This window comes from Manis javanica, chromosome 4 (genome assembly GCF_040802235.1).
Source record: "Manis javanica isolate MJ-LG chromosome 4, MJ_LKY, whole genome shotgun sequence".
NCBI lineage: Eukaryota > Metazoa > Chordata > Mammalia > Pholidota > Manidae > Manis > Manis javanica.
Window position 1 is genome coordinate 2762249 of NC_133159.1, and position 20697 is coordinate 2782945.

Below are 20697 nucleotides of genomic sequence, written 5' to 3' on the forward strand. Positions count from 1 at the left end.
TTTGTATTTTGTGTGTTCTCTAAAGGAAACATCTATCTTTATGCATATATATTTATTTATGTGTATGTGCTGAAGGTACAGTGGGAAAAACACTTGGTATATTGAAAAGACAAAAAATAAAAGTGGTTCTGAGAAAAAAAAATACTCAACAAAATATTAGCACACCAAATTCAAAAATACATGAAAAAGATCACCCATCATGAACAAGTAGGACTTATTCCAGTGAATGAAGGATGGTACAGTATTAGAAAATCCACCAACATCATCCACCACATCAACAAAAAGGAGGACAAAAACCACGTGACCGTCTCCACAGATACTAAAAAAACATTTGACAAAATTCAACATCCATTCGTGATAAAAACTCTCAACAAAATGGGTATAGAGAGCAAGTACCTCAACAGAATAAAGGCCATATATGACAAGCCCACAGCCAACATCATACTTAACAGCAAGAAGCTGAGAGCTTTTCCTCTGAGATCGGGAACAAGACAGGGATGCCCACTCTCCCCACTGTTATTCAACATAGTACTGGAGGTCCCAGCCACGGCAATCAGACAAAACAAAGAAATACAAGGCATGCAGATTGGTAAAGAACAAGTCATACCATCACTATCTGCAGATGACATGATATTGTACATTAAAAACCCTAAAGACTCCACTCCAAAACTACTACAAGTAATATCTGAATTCAACAAATTTGCAGGATACAAAATTAATACACAGAAATCTGTTGCTGTCTTAGACACTCACGATGAACTGGCAGAAAGAGAAATCAGGAAAACAATTCCATTCACAACTGCATCAACAAGTATAAAATACCTACGAATAAACCTAACCAAGGAACTGAAAGACCTACCATACCCTGAAAACTACAAGACACTCTTAACAGAAATTAAAGAGGACACTAACAAATGGAAACTCATCCCATGCTCCTGGCTAGGAGGAATTAATATTATCAAAATGGCCATCCTGCCTAAAGCAATCTACAGGTTCAATGCAATCCCCATCGAAATACCAACAGCATTCTTCAACGAACCGGACACACTTTTATGAGATAAAAAGTACAGCATTTTGTCAGGAATAAGAGCGAAGCGTAGATCTCCTACCTTGCGGTGCTGAGCATCTGGGTCCGTGGCACTGACGAAGTCAGAGGCACACATCGAGCGAGTAAAGGATGTAAAGAGCACCCTTGCCTCACCCAGAGGCTGGGGTGGCCTGGAGGAGCAGGCTGGAAGTCAGAGAGACAGAAAGAGAGACACTCCTCACGGATACCCAGCCGGGCTGTCGGGGTCTGATTCCAGACACGCGGGCCTTGGAGAAGCCGCTGAAGCGCAGCCTCAGCCTAGACGCTTGCAGGTGCCCACGGCCTTCCTCAGTTCCTCGCATCCAGGGAGATGCCTCTGAAGGGGAATCCTGGCCTCCACTCAGGTGACTTTCCCGGCTCCCAAGGGAGACGGGGGATCCACTGAGGGAGACGCAGGGGAACCTGGCGCTCGAGACTTTGAGATCGGCAGCCAGGCTAGTCCCATTTAAGTGGCTGACGAGCGCCCGATATTGTGTGCCACAGACGGCATCCTTCTATGAGGACAGTGAAAGATAAGGCAGGCTTGGATGCTGATTACTCACCTCCGAAGTAATCCCGGACGAGCCCCCAAAATGATCCTCAGGTTCTTCTTGTCTGTGGAGTTGAAGAATGAACTTAGCAAACACCCAAGGTAGGAGAGGCTTTCAGTGGGATATGCATTGAGAGGACAGAGCTCCTGGCTCGCCGTGCCAGAAGGGGACAAGAGAGCCCAAAGTTGTGCATTGTCTGGGGGTTTTATAAGCAGTGGAGGATTTTTGGGAACTGGATAAAGGATTAATGGTGTGCACTTGTTAAGTGGTCCCTGAAGATTTAAAATTAACTTAACGCACAAAATTTACTGCTCTGGTTTCTCCCTGGGATACCAGCGTCTTGGTCGGGGAGCATATCAGACAAGGTGCATGCCCAGCCCACAGGTGGGCTGAGTTGTTGTCTCTCTGCTAAAGAATAAGTGAAGAATCTTACTACTTCTTCCCTCTGAAGCGGAAAGGTAAATCCCAGATATCACAGTAGCTCCTCTCCTGACAGTAAATTAAATGCCTCCAACATAGCCATACGGAGTTGACAATTTAGAACTCCAAGTTCTGGGTGGAGCATCAAAACAACTGAGACTGGATTAAAGACAGTGGCATGAGAGGTGAGACAGAGAACCTCTTGTAAAACCACATATAATACAAAAGTATAATTAACACACCAGGAAAGAGCACCAGGAAAGATTCTGCACCAGACTGTGTACACCTGGAGAAAACAGCAGACCTCACAGAATAGGGCACCAGCACCACTCCCCTATGACCCAGGACGTCCCTCCAGGCGTTGAGCAGCTCCAGAGAGAGCTTCTGGGCACTAGAGGGCGCCACATACAAATATGAAACGTCAAAGGAACCTGGTTCAAAGCAAAATCTCAACACCAGAGAAAGGACTGGGACTGAATTAAGAAATCTTACTGAAAGAGATTTCAAAATAAAAATCATAAACATGCTCATTGAGGTACAGAAAAATATTCACGAACTCAGAAAGAATTTAGGACGGAGATCTAATCAGTGAAGAGCACAATGGAGGGTATTAAAAGCAGATTAGATTCGGTGGAGGAGATGACAAATGAAAACAGAAACTAGGGAAGAGGAATCCAAAGAAGATGAGGCACAGAGAGAAAAAAGGGTCTCTAGGAATGAAGGAATACTGAGAGGGCTGTGTGACCAATCCAAACGGAATAATATTCGTATTACAGGGGTGCCAGAAGAAAAAGGAGGGAGAGAGAGGAAGGGACAGAAAGTGTCTTTGAGGAAGTAATTGCTGAACACCTCCCCAATCGGGGGAAGGAGATAGTCTCTCAGGCCATGGAGGTGCAGAGATCTCCCAACACAAGGGAGCCAAAGAGGACAACACCAAGACATATAATAATTAAAACGGCAAACATCAAGGATAAGGACAGACTATTAAAGGCATCCAGAGAGAGAAATGAGACCACATACAAAGGAAAACCCATCAGGCTATCATCAGATTTCTCAGCAGAAACCTTACCGGCCAGAAGAGAATGGCGTGATGTATTTAATGCAAAGAAACAGAAAGGCCTTCACCCAAGAACACTGTATCCAGCATGACTATCATTTAAATTTGAAGGAGGGATTAAAGACTTCCCAGACAAGCAAAACTTGAGGGAATTTGCCTCCCACAAACCACCCTTTACAGGATATTTTAAAGGGACTGCTCTAGATGGAAGCACTCCTAAGGCAAAATAGACGTCACCAGAGAAAATAAAATCACAGCAAAGAAAACAGACCAACCAAATACTAACTAAAGGCAAAAAAAAATTAAATCAACTGTCCACAAAAGCAGCCAAAGGAAACACAAAGGAGTAGAGAAGAGAACACCTAACATATAAGGAATGGAGGAGGAGGAATAAGAAGGGAGAGAAATAAATCATCATCAGACTGTGTTCATAATAACCTAATATGAGAGTCAAGTTAGACAGTCAGATAGTAAAGAAGCTACCCTTGAACCTCTGGTAACCACGAATCCAAAGCCTGCAACAGCAGTAAGCACATATCTTTTGATAATCATCCTAAACGTTAATGGACTGAATGCACCAACCAGAAGACACAGAGTAACAGAATGGACAAAAAAGCAAGACCCATATACATGCTGCTTACAAGAGACCCACCTCAAACCCAAAGACATACACAGATTAAAAGTGAAGGGATGGAAAAAGGTATTTCATGCAAACAACAGGGAGAAATAAGGTGTTGCAATACTTGTATCAGACAAAATAGACTTCAAAACAAAGAAAGTAACAAGAGTTAATAAAGAAGGACATTAAAGAATGGTAAAGGCAGCAGCCCAACAACAGGATACAAGCATTATAAATATCTATGCACCTAACACAGGAGCACTGACATATGTGAAACAAATACTAACAGAATTAAAGGAGGAAGTAGAATGCAATGCATTCATTCTAGGAGACTTCAACACACCACTCACTACAAAGGACAGATCAACCAGACAGAAGATATAAGTAAGGACACAGAGGCACTGAACAACACACTGGGAACAGATGAACCTAACAGACATGTACAGAACTCTACACCCAAAAACAGCAGGACTCACATTCTTCTCAAGTGCACACGGAACATTTTCCAGAACAGACCACATTATTAGGCCACAAAATGAGCCTCAGTAAATTCAAAAAGATTAAAATTCTACCAATCAACCTCTCAGATCACAAAGGTAAAAAACTAGAAATAAATCATACGAAGAAAACAAAAAGGCTCACAAACACAAGGAGGCTTAACAACATACTCCTAAATGATTAATGGATCGATGACCAAATTATAACAGAGATCAAGCAATATATGGAGACAAATGACAACAACAGCACAAAGCCCCAACTTCTGTGGGATGTGACGAAGTCAGTTCTAAGAGGAAAGTATATAGCAATCCAGGCCTATTTAAAGAGGAAGAACCATCCCAAATGAATAGTCTAAAATCACAATTATTGAAACTGGAAAAGAAGAGGAAAGGAGGCCCAAAGTCAGCATAAGAAGGGACATAATAAAGCTCAGAGAAGAAATAAATAAAATTGAGAAGAATAAAACAATAGAAAAAAATCAAAGAAACGAAGAGCTGGTTCTTGGAAAAAATAAACAAAATAGATAAACCACTAGTCAGACTTATTAAGAGAAAAAGAGAAATCTATACACATAAACAGAATCAGAAGTGAGAAAAGAAAAATCACTATGGACCCCTCAGAAATACAAAGAATTATTAGAGAACTGTATGAAAATCTATATGCTTACAAACTGGATAAGCAAGAAGAAGTGGGTAACTTCCTAGAAAAATACAATCTCCAAGACTGACCCAGGAAGAAATAGAAAACCTAAACAGACCAATCACTGGCAAATGAAATTGAATTGGTAATCAAAAAACTATCCAAGAACAAAACCCCCGGGGCCAGAAGGATTGACCCTGAATTCTATCAGACATACAGAGAAGACATAATACCTGTTCTCCTTAGAAGATTTCCAAAAAATAGAAGAGGAGGGAGTATTTCCAAACTCATTCTATGAAGCCAGCATCACTCTAAAACCAAAACCAGGCAAAGACCCCACAAAAAAGAAAATTACAGACCAATATCCCTGACGAATATAGATGCAAAAATACTCAACAGAATATTAGCAAACCAAATTCAAAAATACATCAAGAGGATCATTCACCATGAACAAGTGGGATTCATCTCAGCGATGCAAGGATGGTAAAACATTCGAAAATCCATCAACATCATCCACCACATGAACAAAAAGGGGGACAAAAACCACACGATCAACTCCATAGACGCTGAAAAAGCATTCAACACAATTCAACATCCATTCATGATAAAAACTCTCAACAAAATGGGTATAGAGGGCAAGTACCACAACATAATAAAGGCCATATATGACAAGCCCACAGTCAACATCACAGTTAACAGCAAGAAGCTGAAAGCTTTTCCTCTAAGATTGGGAACAAGACAGGGATGCCCACTTTCCCCACTGTTATTCAACATAGTACTGGAGGTCCTAGCCACGGCAATCAGACAAAATAAAGAAATACAAGGCGTCCATATAGGTAAAGAACAAGTCAAACTGTCACTATGTGCAGATAAGAGGATATTGTACATAAAAAACCCTGAAGACCCCACTCCAAAACCACTACAACTAATATCTGAATTCAGCATGGTTGCAGGATACAAAATTAATACACAGAAATCTGTTGCTTTCTTGGACACTAATGATGAACTAGCAGAAAGAGAAATCAGGAAAACAATTCCATTCACAGTTGCGTCATCAAGAATAAAATACCTACGAATAAACCTAACCAAGGAAGTGGAAGACCTACTATACCCTGAAAACTACAAGACACTCTTAAGAGAAATTAAAGAGGACACTGACAAGTGGAAACTCATCCCATGCTCCTGGCTAGGAGGAATTAATATTGTCAAAATGGCCATCCTGCCTGAAGCAATCTACAGAGTCAATGCAATCCCTATCAAAATACCAAGAGCATTCTTCAACGAACTGGAACAAATAGTTTTAAAATTCATATGGAACCACAAAAGACCGCGAATAGCCAGAGCAATCCTGAGAAGGAAGAACAAAGCAGGGTGGGGCTCTTGCTCCCCAACTTCAAGCTCTACTACAAAGCCACAGTAATCAAGACAATTTGGTACTGGCACAAGAACAGACCCACAGACCAGTGGAACACAACAGAGTCCCCAGACATTAACCCAAACATACACGGTCAATCAATACACAATACAGGAGCCATGGACATACAATGGGGAAACGACAGCCTCTTGCAACAGCTGGTGTTGGCAAAACAGGACAGCTACATGTAAGAGCATGAAACTGGATCACTGTCAAACCCCATACACAAAAGAAAATTGGAAATGGATCAAAGACCTGAATGTAAGCCAGGAATCCATAAAACTCTTAGAAAAAAATCAGAGTGAAAAACCTCTTGGACATAAACATGAGCGACTTCTTCATGAACATATCTCCCCAGGCAAGGGAAACAAAAGCAACAATGAACAAGTGGGACTATATCAAGCTGAAAGGCTTCTGTACAGCAAAGGACACCATCAATATAACAAAAAGACATCCTACAGTATGGGAGAATATATTCATAAATGACAGATCCGATAAAGGGCTGACATCAAAAATATATAAAGAGCTCACACACTTCAACAAAGAGCAAATAATTCAATTAAAAAATGGTCAGAGGAGCTGAACAGACAGTTCTCCAAAGAAGAAATTCAGATGGCCAGCAGACACATGAAAAGATGCTCCACATCGCCTGTCATCAGAGAAATGCAAATTAAAACCACAATGAGGTATCACCTCACACCAGTAAGGATGGCTACCATCCAAGACAAAGCAACAAATGATGGTGAGATTGTGGAGAAAGGGGAACCCTCCTGCACTGCTGGTGGGAATGTAAATTAGTTCAACCATTGTTAATAGCAAGGATGGAGGTTTCTCAAAAAGCTCAAAATAGAAATACCATTTGACCCAGGAATCCCAATTCTAGGAATTTACCCTAAGAATGCAGCAGCCCAGTTTGAAAAAGACAGATGCACCCCTATGTTTATCACAGCACTATTTACAATAGCCAAGAAATGGAAACAACCTAAGTGTCCATAAGTAGATGAATGGATAAAGAAGATGTGGTACACATACACAATGGAATATTAGTCAGCCATAAGAAGAAAACAAATTCTACCATTTGCAACAGCATTGATGGAGCTGGAGGGTATTATGCTCAGTGAAATAAGCCAGGCGGAAAAAGAAAAGTATCAGATGATTTCACTCATCTGTGGAGCATAAGAACAAAGAAAAAAAACCTGAAGGAATGTACAGCAGCAGGCTCACGGAACCCAAGAATGGAGTAAGAGTTACCAAAGGGAAATGGACTGGGTAGGATGGGTATGGGAAGGGAGGGATAAGCAGAAAAAAAGGGGCATTGCTATTAGCAGACATAATGTAGGGGGTGCATGGGGACGGCTGTACAACACAGAGAAGACAAGTAGTGATTCTATAGCATCTTACTACGCTGATGGACAGTGACTGTAAAGGGTATGTGGGGGGGACTTGATGATGGGGGGAGTCTAGTAAACATAATGTTGCTCATGTAATTGTAGATTAATCATACAAAAAATAACCACTGAATAAGAAATAAAAATAAAAAAGACTATCATTCAATTAAAAGGAGGGATTACACAATTTCCAGATAAGCAAAAGCTGAGAGAATTTAGCTCCCACCACCTATCTCTACAGTGTATTTTGGTGGGACTGCTATAGAGGGAAGTGTTTCTAAGGTTAAATAGCTGTCACCAGAGGTAATAAAAAGGGACAAAGAGTACAGAATACCATACCTAATATATAAAGAATGAGAAGGGGGAAAAAAAAACAACCTTTAGATTGTGTTTGTAATAGCATACTTAAGTGAGTTAAGTTAGATTCTTAGGTAGTAAGGATGGGACCCTTTACCTTTTGGTAACCAGGAACCTAAAGCCTGCAATGGCAATAAGTACATACCTACCGATAATCACCCTAAATGTAAATGGTCTGAATGCACCAATCAAAACACACAGAGTCACTGAATAGATAAAAAAAACAAGACCCATGTATATACTGTCTATAAGAGACTCGCTTCAAACCCAAAGACATACACAGACTAAGAGTGAAGAGATGGAAAAAGATATTTCATGCAACTAATAGGGAGAAAAATGCAGGTGTTGCAGTACTTGTATTGAACAAAATAGACTTTAAAACAAAGAAAGTCACAAGAGACAAAGACGGACATTACATAATGATAAAGGGGTCAGTCCAACAAGAGGATATAAGCATTATAAATACCTATGCACCCAACACAGGAGCACCTACACATGTGAAACAAATACCAAAAGAATTGAAAGGGAAAATAGAATGCAGTGCATTCATTCTAGGAGACTTCAACACTCCACTCACTCCAAATCACAGATCAACCAGACAGAAAATAAGTAAGGAGACAGAGGCACTGAACAACACACTAGGACAGATGGACCTAACAGACATCTACAGAACTCTCCACTCAAAAGCAGCAGGATACACATTCTTCTCAAGTGCACACGGAACATTTTCAAGAATAGATCATATACTAGGCCACAAAAAGAGCCTCAGGAAATTCGAAAAGATTGAAATTGTACCAACCAGCTTCTCAGACCACAAGAGTATGAAACTAGAAATAAATTACACAAAGACGACAAAGTGGCCTACAAATCACACAGAGGCTTAACATGCTCCTAAATAACCAGTAGATCAATGACCAAATAAAAACAGAGATCAAGTAACATATGGAAACAAATAACAATAATTCAACAACGCAAAATCTGTGGGACTCAGCGAAGGCGGTGGTAAGAAAGAAGTATATTGTACCACAGGCCTACCTCAGGAAAGGACAACAATCCCATATGAACAGTCTAAACTCACAATTAACTAAACTAGAAAAAGAAGAACAAATGAGGCCCAAAGTCAGGAGAAGGAGGGACATAATGATTAGAGCAGAAATAAGAAAAACAGAGAAGAATAAAACAATAGAGTGAATCAATGAGAGCAGGAGCTGGTTCTTTGAGAAAATAAACAAAATACTAAACCCCTATGCCAGACTTACAAAGAAAAAAAGAGAGTCTACACACATGAACAGAACCAGAAATGAGAAAGGAAAAATCACTACTGACACCACAGAAATATGAAGAATTATGAGAGAATACTATCAAAAATTATATGGTAACAATGTGGAGAACCTAGAAGATGGTCAGCTTTCTAGAAGAATGCAACCTTCCACGGCTGCCCCAGGAAGAAACAAAATCTGAACAGACCCATGACCGGCAAGGGAACTGAACCGGTAATCCCAAACGGCAGCAGGCAGCAGGCACCGCAGGACAACACGTTTAATTCCGAAGGCGCGGCCTACGGGGGCCTCTCCCCCGCCGCCCCGCCGCGGGTCCCGCCTGACCCTCTGCTCGCCCGGCCCTCGCCCTCGAGGCCGCCGCCGAGAACCTCCACACGCGGCAAGACGCCCGCCGGCCTCCCCGCCTGCGCGGCCCCGTCCCGGGCGGCGGCGGCAGGTCGGCGGAGCGGCCCCGAGCCGGGCCCAGCGAGGACCCAGCAGCCGCGTCGTCCGCCCCACGGCCCCGCGGGCCCCGCGCCGCCCGCCGAGCTCTCGCACGAGCGCCCCCTCACCGGCTCCACCGCGCCCGCAGGCGGAGGCAGGGGTCCCCGCGCCCCGTCCCGGCCCCGCCGCGCCCCGCGACCACGTACCTTGGGGCCCACAGAGCCGTCGCTGTCACCTTCACCCCCGAAGCGGGGCCCGCTCCGGACGGTCCGGCGCAGGTCCGCGGCGGCGGGAGACGCTTCCCGGCCGGGCTCTCGGCGGCCTTGGCGATGCGGTCGGCTGGGGACAGGCGGCCCAACGGCTGCGGCCGACGAGCTGCTCCTACGAGGCCTGAAGCCAGGTCCGCGGCCGCATCGGGGTTCCCGGTCGCGCCGCCCGACGGCGCCAGTCTGGAGGCGGCAGAGATGGACGGGCGCAGGTCCGGCCGGGGCGGCGGCTCTAAGTCCGGGTCTATCGCCGCCCTCCGCCCGCCGCGGGAGAGGCGCGAAGGGGCGAGTGCAGCGCCGTGGGCCCAGCGGGCGTGGTCGGTACCGCCGACGCCTCCGCGCCGGGAGGAAGGTGCAGCCGAGCACAGCGCGGTTCACCATTTGGGCTCCGCCGGGCTCGCTGCGCGGACGGGACGGAGGGCCGGAGGCGCCCGGACACGGACAGCGGACCGGAGCTCGGACTGTGCTGCGGCAGCTGCTCTCCTGGCGGCGCTCGCGAACCTACTGACTCTTCAATCCGGCGGCGGCGGCGCCTGCAGCTACTACGCAGCCGCCGGAGGTACGTTTTCTGCGCGCGCGCCCAATGGCTACCTACTCTGCGGACCCGCTCCCACATTGGCCTCGAGTTCCGTCAGTCGGGGGAGGGCCTGAGCCTGACGCCCCACGCTCATTGGCCGCGACGGCCTTCACACGGGGGCGGGCCTGCGCGGGACGCTGCACGCTCATTGGCCGCGAGGGCTGTCAGGCGGGGACTTTCATTTTGTTCACTGTACTTTCTAATTTTTCATGAGATGACCCACGTGTTATTTTTATTTATTTATTTATTTTATTGTGTCATTAATACACAGTCACATGAGCAACAATGTGGTTACTAGATTCCCCCCATTATCAAGTCTCCCCACACACCCCATTACAGTCACTATCCATCAGCGTAGTGCGACGCTGTAGTCACTACAAGTCGTCTCCGTGTTGTACCGCCCTCCCCGCGCCCCCCCTGCATTATGTGTACTGATCCTGATGCCCCTCATTCCCCTTCTCCCTCCCCACCCACACTCCCCAGTCCCTTTCCCTTTGGTAACTGTCAGTCCATTCTTGGGTTCTGTGAGTCCGTTGTTGTTTTGTTCCTTCAGTTTTTGCTTTGATCTTATGCTCCACAGATGAGTGAAATCATTTTTTGGTACTTGTCTTTCTCCTCCTGGCTTATTTCCCTGAGCATAATACCCTCTAGCTCCGTCCATGTTGTTGCAAATGGTAGGATTCGTTTTCTTCCTATGGCTGAATAATATTCCACTGTGTATATGTACCATCTCTTTATCCATTCATGTACTAATGGACACTTAGGTTGCTTCCATTTCTTGGCTATTGTAAATAACTCACGTGTTATGAAGTTACTTTTCAAGTGACTGTAGATTTTCTGGATATCTTTCTAAAGGAACAAAACAGCAGCTGACTCAAAGAACCCAAACATGGACTGACAACGGAAAGGGACTGGGGAGATGGGTGGGAAGGGAGGGATAAGGGGGAAAAGGGGCATTACGATTAGCACACATAATGTAGCGGGGGGACACGAGAAAGGCAGTAAATATAGAGAAGACAAGTAATGACTCCAGCATCTTACTACGCTGATGGATAGTGACTGTAATGGGGTGTGTGGGGAGACTTGATAATGGGGGGAATCTAGTAACCACATTGTTGCTCATGTGACTGTGTATTAATGACACCACAATAAAATAAGTAAATAAATAAAAATAACACGTGGGTCATCTCATGAAAAATTAGAAAGTACAGTGAACAAAATGAAAGTCCCCGCCTGACAGCCCTCGCGGCCAATGAGCGTGCAGCATCCCGCGCAGGCCCGCCCCCGTGTGAAGGCCGTCGCGGCCAATGAGCGTGGGGCGCCAGGCTCAGGCCCTCCCCCGACTGACGGAACTCGAGGCCAGTGTGGGAGCGGGTCCGCAGAGTAGGTAGCCATTGGGCGCGCGCGCAGAAAACGTACCTCCGGCGGCTGCGTAGTAGCTGCAGGCGCCGCCGCCGCCGAATTGAAGAATCATAGGTTCGCGAGCGCCGCCAGGAGGAGCTGCTGCAGCGCCTCAGTCCGAGCCCCGGTTCGCCGTCCGTGTCCTACGTCCCGCCGTCTCGTCCGCGCAGCGAGCCCGCCGGAGCCCAGATGGTGACCCGCGCTGTGCTCGGCTGCGCCTTCCTCCCGGCGCGCATGCCCCTGCGGCACCGACCTCACCCCCCGGCCTCGGATCGCCTCCTCGCGCCGGCTGGGCCCCGGCGCCGCACTCGGCCCTTCGCGGCTCTCCCGCGCCTGGCGGAGGGCGGCGATCCGCCCGGACTTGGAGCCGCCGCCCCGGCCGGACCTGCGCTCGTCCAGCTCTGCCGCCTCCAGCCTTGCACCGTTGGACCTGCTGCGGAGCGTCCAGAACGGGCCCCGCTTCAGGGCTGAGGGCGACAGCGACGGTTCTGCGGACTGGAAGGTACGTGGCCGAGGGGCCCGGAGTGGGCGCGTGGACCCCTGCCTCCGCCTGCAGGCGCGGCGGACCGGTGAGGGGGCGGCCGTGCGAGGGGCTCGGCGGGCCGCGCGGGGGCCGGGGGGCGGCCGACGCGGTTGGGGGGCTCGCGGGGTCCGGCCTGCGCCGCGCCTCCAACCTGCCACCGCCGCCCGGGCCGGGGCCGCAGGGGGAGGGGCCGGGCCCGGCCGCGCAGACGGGGAGGCCGGCGGGCGTGTCGCCGTCTGCGCCGTTTTCTGGCGGCGGCCTCGGGGGCGAGGGTCGGGTGGGACCCGCGGCGGGGCGGCGGGGAGAGGCCGCCGGAGGCAGCGCCTCCAGGATTAACAACTGTTTCCTGAGGCTCCTGTCGTCCTTGTCATTCGGGATTACCGGTTCCGTTTCCTTGCTGGTCATTGGTCTGTTCAGATTTTCTGTTTCTTCCTGGGTCACCCTTGGAAGGTTGCATTTTCCTAGAAAGTTGACCATTTCTTCTAGGTTGTGCTGTTTGTTACTATATAACTTTTCATAGTATTCTCTACTCTTCATATTTCAGTAGTGTCAGTAGTGATTTTCCCTTTCTCATTTCTGATTCTGTTCATGTGCGTAGACTCTTTTTTTTTTTCTTGTCTGGCTAGCGGTTTATCTATTTTTTTTATTTTCTCGAAGAACCAGCTCCTGCTTTCATTGATTCTGTTGTTTTATTCTTCTCAGTTTTATTTATTTTTGCTCTAATCTTTATTATGGCGCTCCTTCTACTGACTTTAGGCCTCATTTGTTCTTTTTGTAGTTTAGTTAATTGTGAGTTCAGACTGTTCATACGGAATTGTTGTTCTTTCCTTAGGTAGACCTGTGTTGCAATATACTTCCCTCTTACCACCGCCTTTGCTGCGTCCCAGATTTTGCGTTGTTGAATTATTGTTGTCATTTGTTTCCATATATTGCTTGATCTCTTTTTATTTGTGTAATTTATTTCTAGTTTCATACCCTTGTTATCTGAGATGTTGGTTGGTATAATTTCAATCTTTTTGAATTTACTGAGGCTCTTTTTGTGGCCTAGTATATGATCTATTCTTGAAAATGTTCGGTGTGCACTTGAGAAGAATGTGTATCCTGCTGCTTTTGAGTGGAGAGTTCTGTAGATGTCTGTTAGGTCCATCTGTTCTAGTGTGTTGTTCAGTGCCTCTGTCTCCTTACTTATTTTCTGTCTGGTTGATCTGTTCTTTGGAGTGAGTGGAGTGTTGAAGTCTCCTAAACGAATGCATTGCATTCTATTTCCCCTTTTAATTCTGTTTCTATTTGTTTCACATCTGTCGGTGCTCCTGTGTTGGGGGAATAGATATTTATAATGGTTACATCCTGTTGTTGGATTGACCTTTTCATCGTTATGTCATGTCCGTCTTTGTCTCTTATGACTTTCTTTGTTTTAAAGTCTTTTTTTTGTCCAATACAAGTACTGCAACCCTTGCTTTTTTCTCCCTGTTAGTTGCGTGAAGTATCTTTTTCCGTCCCTTCACTTTTAGTCTGTGTATGTGTTTGGGTTTGAAGTGAGTCTCTTGTAGGCAGCATCTAGATGGGTCTTGTTTTTTATCCATTCAGTGAGTCTGTGTCTTTTGATTGGTGCATTGAGACCATTTACATTTAGGGTGATTATCTATAGGTATGTATTTATTGCCATTGCAGGCTGTAGATTCATGGTTACCAAAGTTTAAAGTGTCCCTTCCTTATTATCTAAGAAGCTAACTTGAGTAACTTAAGTATGCTATTACAAACACAGTCTAAAGGTTGTTTTTATTCCTCGTCATTATTTATATATTAGGTATCATATTCTGTACTCTTTGTCTCTCCATTGTTGTTACCTCTGGTGACAGCTGTTTAACCTTAGGAACACTTCCATCTATAGCAGTCCCTGCAAAATACACTGTAGAGATGGTTGGTGGGAGCTAAATTCTCTCAGCTTTTGCTTAACTGGAAATTGTGTAATTCCTCCTTCAAATTTAAATGGCAATCTTTTTAAAAAATTATTATTATTATTATTATTATTATTATTGTTATTATTTTTGTATGAGTCATCTACAATACATGAGCAACATTGTGTTTACTAGACTCCCCCCATCGACAAGTCCCCCGCACATACCCCATTACAGTCAGTGTCTATCAGCGTAGTAAGATGCTATCGAATCACTACTTGTCTTCTCTGTGTTGTACAGCCGTCCCCATATCCCCCTACATCATTTCTGCTAATAGTAATGCCCCCCTTTTTCCCCTTATCCCTCCCTTCCCACCCATCCTCCCCAGTCCCTTTCCCTTTGGTAACTGTCAGTCCATTCTCGGCTTCTGTGATTGTGCTGCTTTGTTCTTAAACTCCACAGATGAGTGAAATCATTTGGTGCTTGTCTTTCTCCGCCTGGCTTATTTCACTGAGCATAATACCCTCCAGCTCCATCCATGTTGTTGCAAATGCTAGGATTTGTTTTCTTCTTATGGCTGAATAGTATTCCATTGTGTATATGTATCACATCTTTTTTATCCGTTCATGTACTGATGGACACTTAGGTTCCTTCCACTTCTTGGCTCTTGTAAATAGTGCTGCGATAAACATAGGGGTGTATCTGTCTTTTTCAAACTGGGCTGCTGTATTCTTAGGGTAAATTCCTAGAAGTGGAATTTCTGGGTCAAATGATATTTCTTTTTTGAGCATTTTAAAGAACCTCCATACTGCTTTCCACAATGGTTGAACTAATTTACATTCCCACCAGCAGTGTAGGGTAGTTTCCCTTTCTCCGCAACCTCACCAACATTTGTTGTTTGTCTTTTGGATGGTGGCGATCCTTAGCACTGTGAGGTGACATCTCATTGTAGTTTTAAGTTGCATTTCTCTGATGACAATCTATGTGGAGCATCTTTTCTATGTGCCTGCTGACCATGTGAATTTCTTCTTTGGAGAAGTGTCTGTTCAGCTCCTCTTCCCACTTTTTAATTGGATTATTTGCTTTTTGTTTGTTGAGGTGTGTGAGCTCTTTATATGTTTTGGATGTGAACCCTTTATCGGATCTGTCATTTATGAATATATTCTCCCACACTGTAGGATGCCTTTTTGTTCTGTTGGTGGTGTCCTTTGCTGTACAGAAGCTTTTCAGCTTGATATAGTCCCACTTGTTCATTTTAGCTTTTGTGTCCCTTGCCCAGGAAGATAGGTTCATGAAGGAGTCACTCATATTTACGTCCAAGAGATTTTTGCCTATGTTTTTTCCGAACAGTTTTATGGTTTCATGACTTATATTCAGGTGTTTGATCCATTTCCAGTTTACTTTTGTGCATGGGGTTATACGATCATCCAGTTTCATTCTCTTACATGTAGCTGTCCTGTTTTGCCAACACCAGCTGTTGCAAGAGGCTGTCGTTTCCCCATTGTATGTCCATGGCTCCTGTATTGTGTATTGATTGACTGTGTATGTTTGGGTTAATGTCTGGGGACTCTATTGTGTTCCACTGGTCTGTGGGTCTGTTCTTGTGCCAGTACCAAATTGTCTTGATTACTGTGGCTTTGTAGTAGAACTTGAAGTTGGGGAGCAAGACCCCCACCCTGCTTTGTTCTTCCTTCTCAGGATTGCTCTGGCTATTCGCGGTCTTTTGTGGTTCCATATGAATTTTAAAACTTTGTTCCAGTTCGTTGAAGAATGCTCTTGGTATTTTGATAGGGATTGCATTGACTCTGTAGATTGCTTCAGGCAGGATGGCCATTTTGACAATATTAATTCCTCCTAGCCAGGAGCATGGGATGAGTTTCCATTTGTCAGTGTCCTCTTTAATTTCTCTTAAGAGTGTCTTGTAGTTTTCAGGGTATAGTAGGTCTTCCACTTCCTTGGTTAGGTTCATTCCTAGGTATTTTATTCTTGTTGACTCAATTGTGAACGGAATTGTTTTCCTGATTTCTCTTTCTGCTAGTTCACCGTTAGTGTCTACGACAGTAACAGATTTCTGTGTATTAATTTTGTATCCTGCAACTATGCTGAATTCAGATATAAATTGTAGTGGTTTTGGAGAGGGGTCTTCAGGGTTTTTTATGTACAATATCATGTCATCTGCAAGTAGTGACAGTTTGACTTGTTCTTTACCTATCTGGATGCCTTGTATTTCTTTGTTTTCTCTGATTGCCGTGGCTGTGACCTCCAGTATTATGTTGAATAACCGTGCGGAGAGTGGGCATCCCTGTCTTGTTCCCAGTCTTAGAGGAAAAGCTTTCAGCTTCTTGCTGTTAAGTATGATGTTGGCTGTGGGCTTGTCATATATGGCCTTTATTGTGTTGAGGTACTTGCCCTCTATACCCATTTTGTTGAGAGTTTTTATCATGAATGGATGTTGAATTTTGTTGAATGTTTTTTCAGCATCTATGGATTTGATCATGTGGTTTTTGTACCCCTTTTTGTTCATGTGGTAGAAGATGTTGACAGATTTTCGAATGTTTTACCGTCCTTGCATTGTTGAGATGAATCCCACTTGTTCATGGTGAATGATCCTCTTGATGTATTTTTGAATTTGGCTTGCTAATATTCTGTTGAGTATTTTTGCATCTATATTCGTCAGGGATATTGGTCTGTAATTTTCTTTTTTGTGGGGTCTTTGCCTGGTTTTGGTTTTAGAGTGATGCTGGCTTCATAGAATGAGTTTGGAAATACTCCCTCCTCTTCTATTTTTTGGAAATCTTCTAAGGAGAACAGGTATTATGTCTTCTCTGTATGTCTGATAGAATTCAGGGTCAATCCTTCTGGCCCCGGGCGTTTTGTTCTTGGATATTTTTTTGATTACCAATTCAGTTTCATTTGCCAGTGATTGGTCTGTTTAGGTTTTCTATTTCTTCGTGGGTCAGTCTTGGAGATTGTATTTTTCTAGGAAGTTACCCACTTCTTCTTGCTTATCCAGTTTGTGAGCATATAGATTTTCATAGTATTCTCTAATAATTCTTTGTATTTCTGAGGGATCCCTAGTGATTTTTCTTTTCTCACTTCTGATTCTGTTTATGTGTGCAGGCTCTCTTTTCTTCTTGATTAGTTTGGATAGGGGTTTATCCATTTTGTTTATTTTCCTGAAGAATCAGCTCCTGCTTTCATCGATTCTTTCTATTGTTTCATTCTTCTCAGTTCTATTTATTTCTGCTCCAATCCCTATTATGTTCCTCCTCCTGCTGACTTTGGGCCTCATTTCTTCTTCTTTTTCCAGTTGTGAGTTTAGACTGTTCATGTGGGATTGTTCTTCTTTCCTGAGGTAGGCCTGTATTGCAGTGTACTTCCCTCTTAGCACCGCCTTGTCTGTGTCCCACGGATTTTGCGTTGTTCAGTTATTGCTGTCATTTGTCTCCAGGTATCGCTTGATCTGTTTTTATTTGGTCATTTGTCTGTTGGTTATTTAGGAGCATGTTGTCAAGCCTCCACGCGGTGGTAGGCTTTTTCATTTTACTTGCGTAATTTATTTCCAGTTTCATACCCTTGTGGTGTGAGAAGCTGCGTCATTTTTGAGGGCTCGTCCGGGATTACTTCAGAGGTGAGTATAGGCATCCGAGCCTGCCTTTTCCTTCACTGTCCTTATAGAAGGAAGCCGTCTGTGGCACACAACATCGGGCGCTCGTCAGCCACTTAAATGGGACTAGCCCGGCTGCCGATCTCAAAGTCTCGAGCGCCAGGTTCCCCTGCGTCTCCCTCAGTGGATCCCCCATGTCCCTTGGGAGCAGGGAAAGTCACCTGAGTGGAGGCCAGGGTTCCCCTTCAGAGGCGTCTCCCTGGATGCGAGGGACTGAGGAAGGCCGTGGGCACCTGCAAGCGTCTAGGCTGAGGCTGCGCTTCAGCGGCTTCTCCAAGGCCCGCGTGTCTGGAATCAGACCCCGACAGCCCGGCTGGGTATCCGTGAGGAGTGTCTCTCTTTCTGTCTGTCTGACTTCCAGCCTGCTCCTCCAGGCCGCCCCAGCCTCTGCGTGAGGCAAGGGTGCTCTTTACATCCTTTACTCGCTCGATGTGTGCCTCTGACTTCATCAGTACCACGGACCCCGATGCTCAGCACTGCAAGGTAGGAGATCTACGCCTCACTCCTTCACTCTTATTCCTGACAAAATGCTGTACTTTTTATCTCATAAAAATGTGTCCGGTTCGTTGAAGAATGCTGTTGGTATTTTGATGGGGATTGCATTGAACCTGTAGATTGCTTTAGGCAGGATGGCCATTTTGATAATATTAATTCCTCCTAGCCAGGAGCATGTGATGAGTTTCCATTTGTTAGTGTCCTCTTTAATTTCTGTTAAGAGTGTCTTGTAGTTTTCAGGGTATTGTAGGTCTTTCAGTTCCTTGGTTAGGTTTATTCGTAGGTATTTTATTCTTGTTGATGCAATTGTGAATGGAATTGTTTTCCTGATTTCTCTTTCTGGTAGTTCATCGTTAGTGTATAGTAAAGCAACTGGTTTCTGTGTATTAATTGTGTATCTTGCAACTCTGCTGAATTCAGATATCAGTTCTAGTAGTTTTGGAGTGGAGTCTTTAGGGTTTTTTTTATGTACAATATCATGTCATCTGCAGATAGTGATGGTTTGACTTGTTCTTTACCAATCTGGATGCCTTGTATTTCTTTGTTTTGTCTGATTGCCATGGCTGTGACCTCCAGTACTATGTTGAATAACAGAGGGGAGAGTGGGCATCCCTGTCTTGTTCCCGATCTTAGAGGAAAAGCTTTCAGCTTCTTGCTGTTAAGTATGATGTTGGCTGTGGGCTTGTCATATATGGCCTTTATTGTGTTGAAGTACTTGCCCTCTATACCCATTTTGTTGAGAGTTTTTATCATGAATGGATGTTGAATTTTGTCAAATGTTTTTTCAGCATCTGTGGACACGGTCATGTGGTTTTTGTCCTCCTTTTTGTTGATGTGGTGGATGATGTTGGTGGATTTTCTAATAGTGTAGCATGCTTGCTTCCCTGGAATAAGTCCTACCTGTTCATGATGAATGATCTTTTTCATGTATTTTTTTAAAAATTTTATTTTGATATCATTAATCTACAATTACGTGAAGGAAATTATGTTTACTAGGCTTCCCCCATCACCAAGTCCCCCCTTCCCACATCCCCGTTCAGAGTCACTGTCCGTCAACATAGTAAGATGCTGTAAAATCACTACTTGTGTTTTCTGTGTTGCACAGCCCTCCCCGTTCCCCCCTGACACTATACATGCTAATCATAATGCCCCCTTCTTTTTTTCTCGCCCTTATCCCTCTCTTCCCACCTGTCCTTCCCAGTCCCTTTCCCTTTGGTAACTATTAGTCCGTTCTTGGGTTCTCTGCTTCTGCTGCTGTTTTGTTCCTTCAGTTTTCTTTTGTTCTTATGCTCCACATATGAGTGAAATCATTTGGTACTTGTCTTTCTCCGCCTGGCTTATTTCACTGAGCATAATACCCTCTAGCTCCATTCCATGTTGTTGCAAATGGTCAGATTTGTTTTTTTCTTATGGCTGAGTAATATTCCATTGTGTATATGTACCACATCTTCTTTATCCATTCATCTACTGATGGACATTTAGGTTGCTTCCATATCTTGGCTGTTGTAAATAGTGTACCAATAAATATAGGGGTGCATCTGTCTTTTTCAAACTGGAGTGCTGCATTCTTGGGGTAAATTCCTAGAAGTGAAATGCCTGGGTCAAATGGTATTTCTATTTTGAGCATTGTGAGGAACCTCCATACTGCTTTCCACAATGGTTGAACTAATTTACATTCCCTCCAGCAGTGTAGGAGGGTTCCCCTTTCTCCACAACCTCACCAACATTTGTTGTTATTTGTCTTTTGGATGGTAGCCATCCTTAATGGTGTGAGATGATATCTCATTGTGGTTTAAATTTGCATTTCTCTGATGACAAGCGATGTGGAGCATCTTTTCATGTGTCTTTTGGCTATCTGAATTTCTTCTTTAGAGAACTGTCTGTTCAGCTCCTCTGCCCATTTTTTAATTGGATTATTTGGTTTTTGTTTGGTGAGGTGTGTGAGCTCTTTATATATTTTGAATGTCAACCCTTTATCGGATCTGTCATTTACAAATATATTCTCCCATACTGTAGGATACCTTTTTGTTCTATTGATGGTGTCCTTTGCTGTACAGAAGCTTTTCAGTTTGATAAAGTCCCATTTGTTCACTTTTTTTTTTTTGAGAGGGCATCTCTCATATTTATTGATCAAATGGTTGTTAACAACAATAAAATT

At 44.4% G+C, this 20697-nt stretch overlaps 1 long non-coding RNA gene across 1 annotated transcript in view; it reads right to left on the minus strand.

Moving 5' to 3' along the window:
- LOC140848636 (uncharacterized) overlaps window positions 1-1683 on the minus strand; it is a 36785-nt gene extending 35102 nt beyond the window's left edge. Inside the window, exon 1 of the long non-coding RNA XR_012129724.1 lies at window positions 1630-1683. This is a non-coding gene — a long non-coding RNA (uncharacterized lncRNA). The remainder of the gene's footprint in view (window positions 1-1629) is intronic.
- Window positions 1684-20697: the final 19014 nt, after the last annotated feature.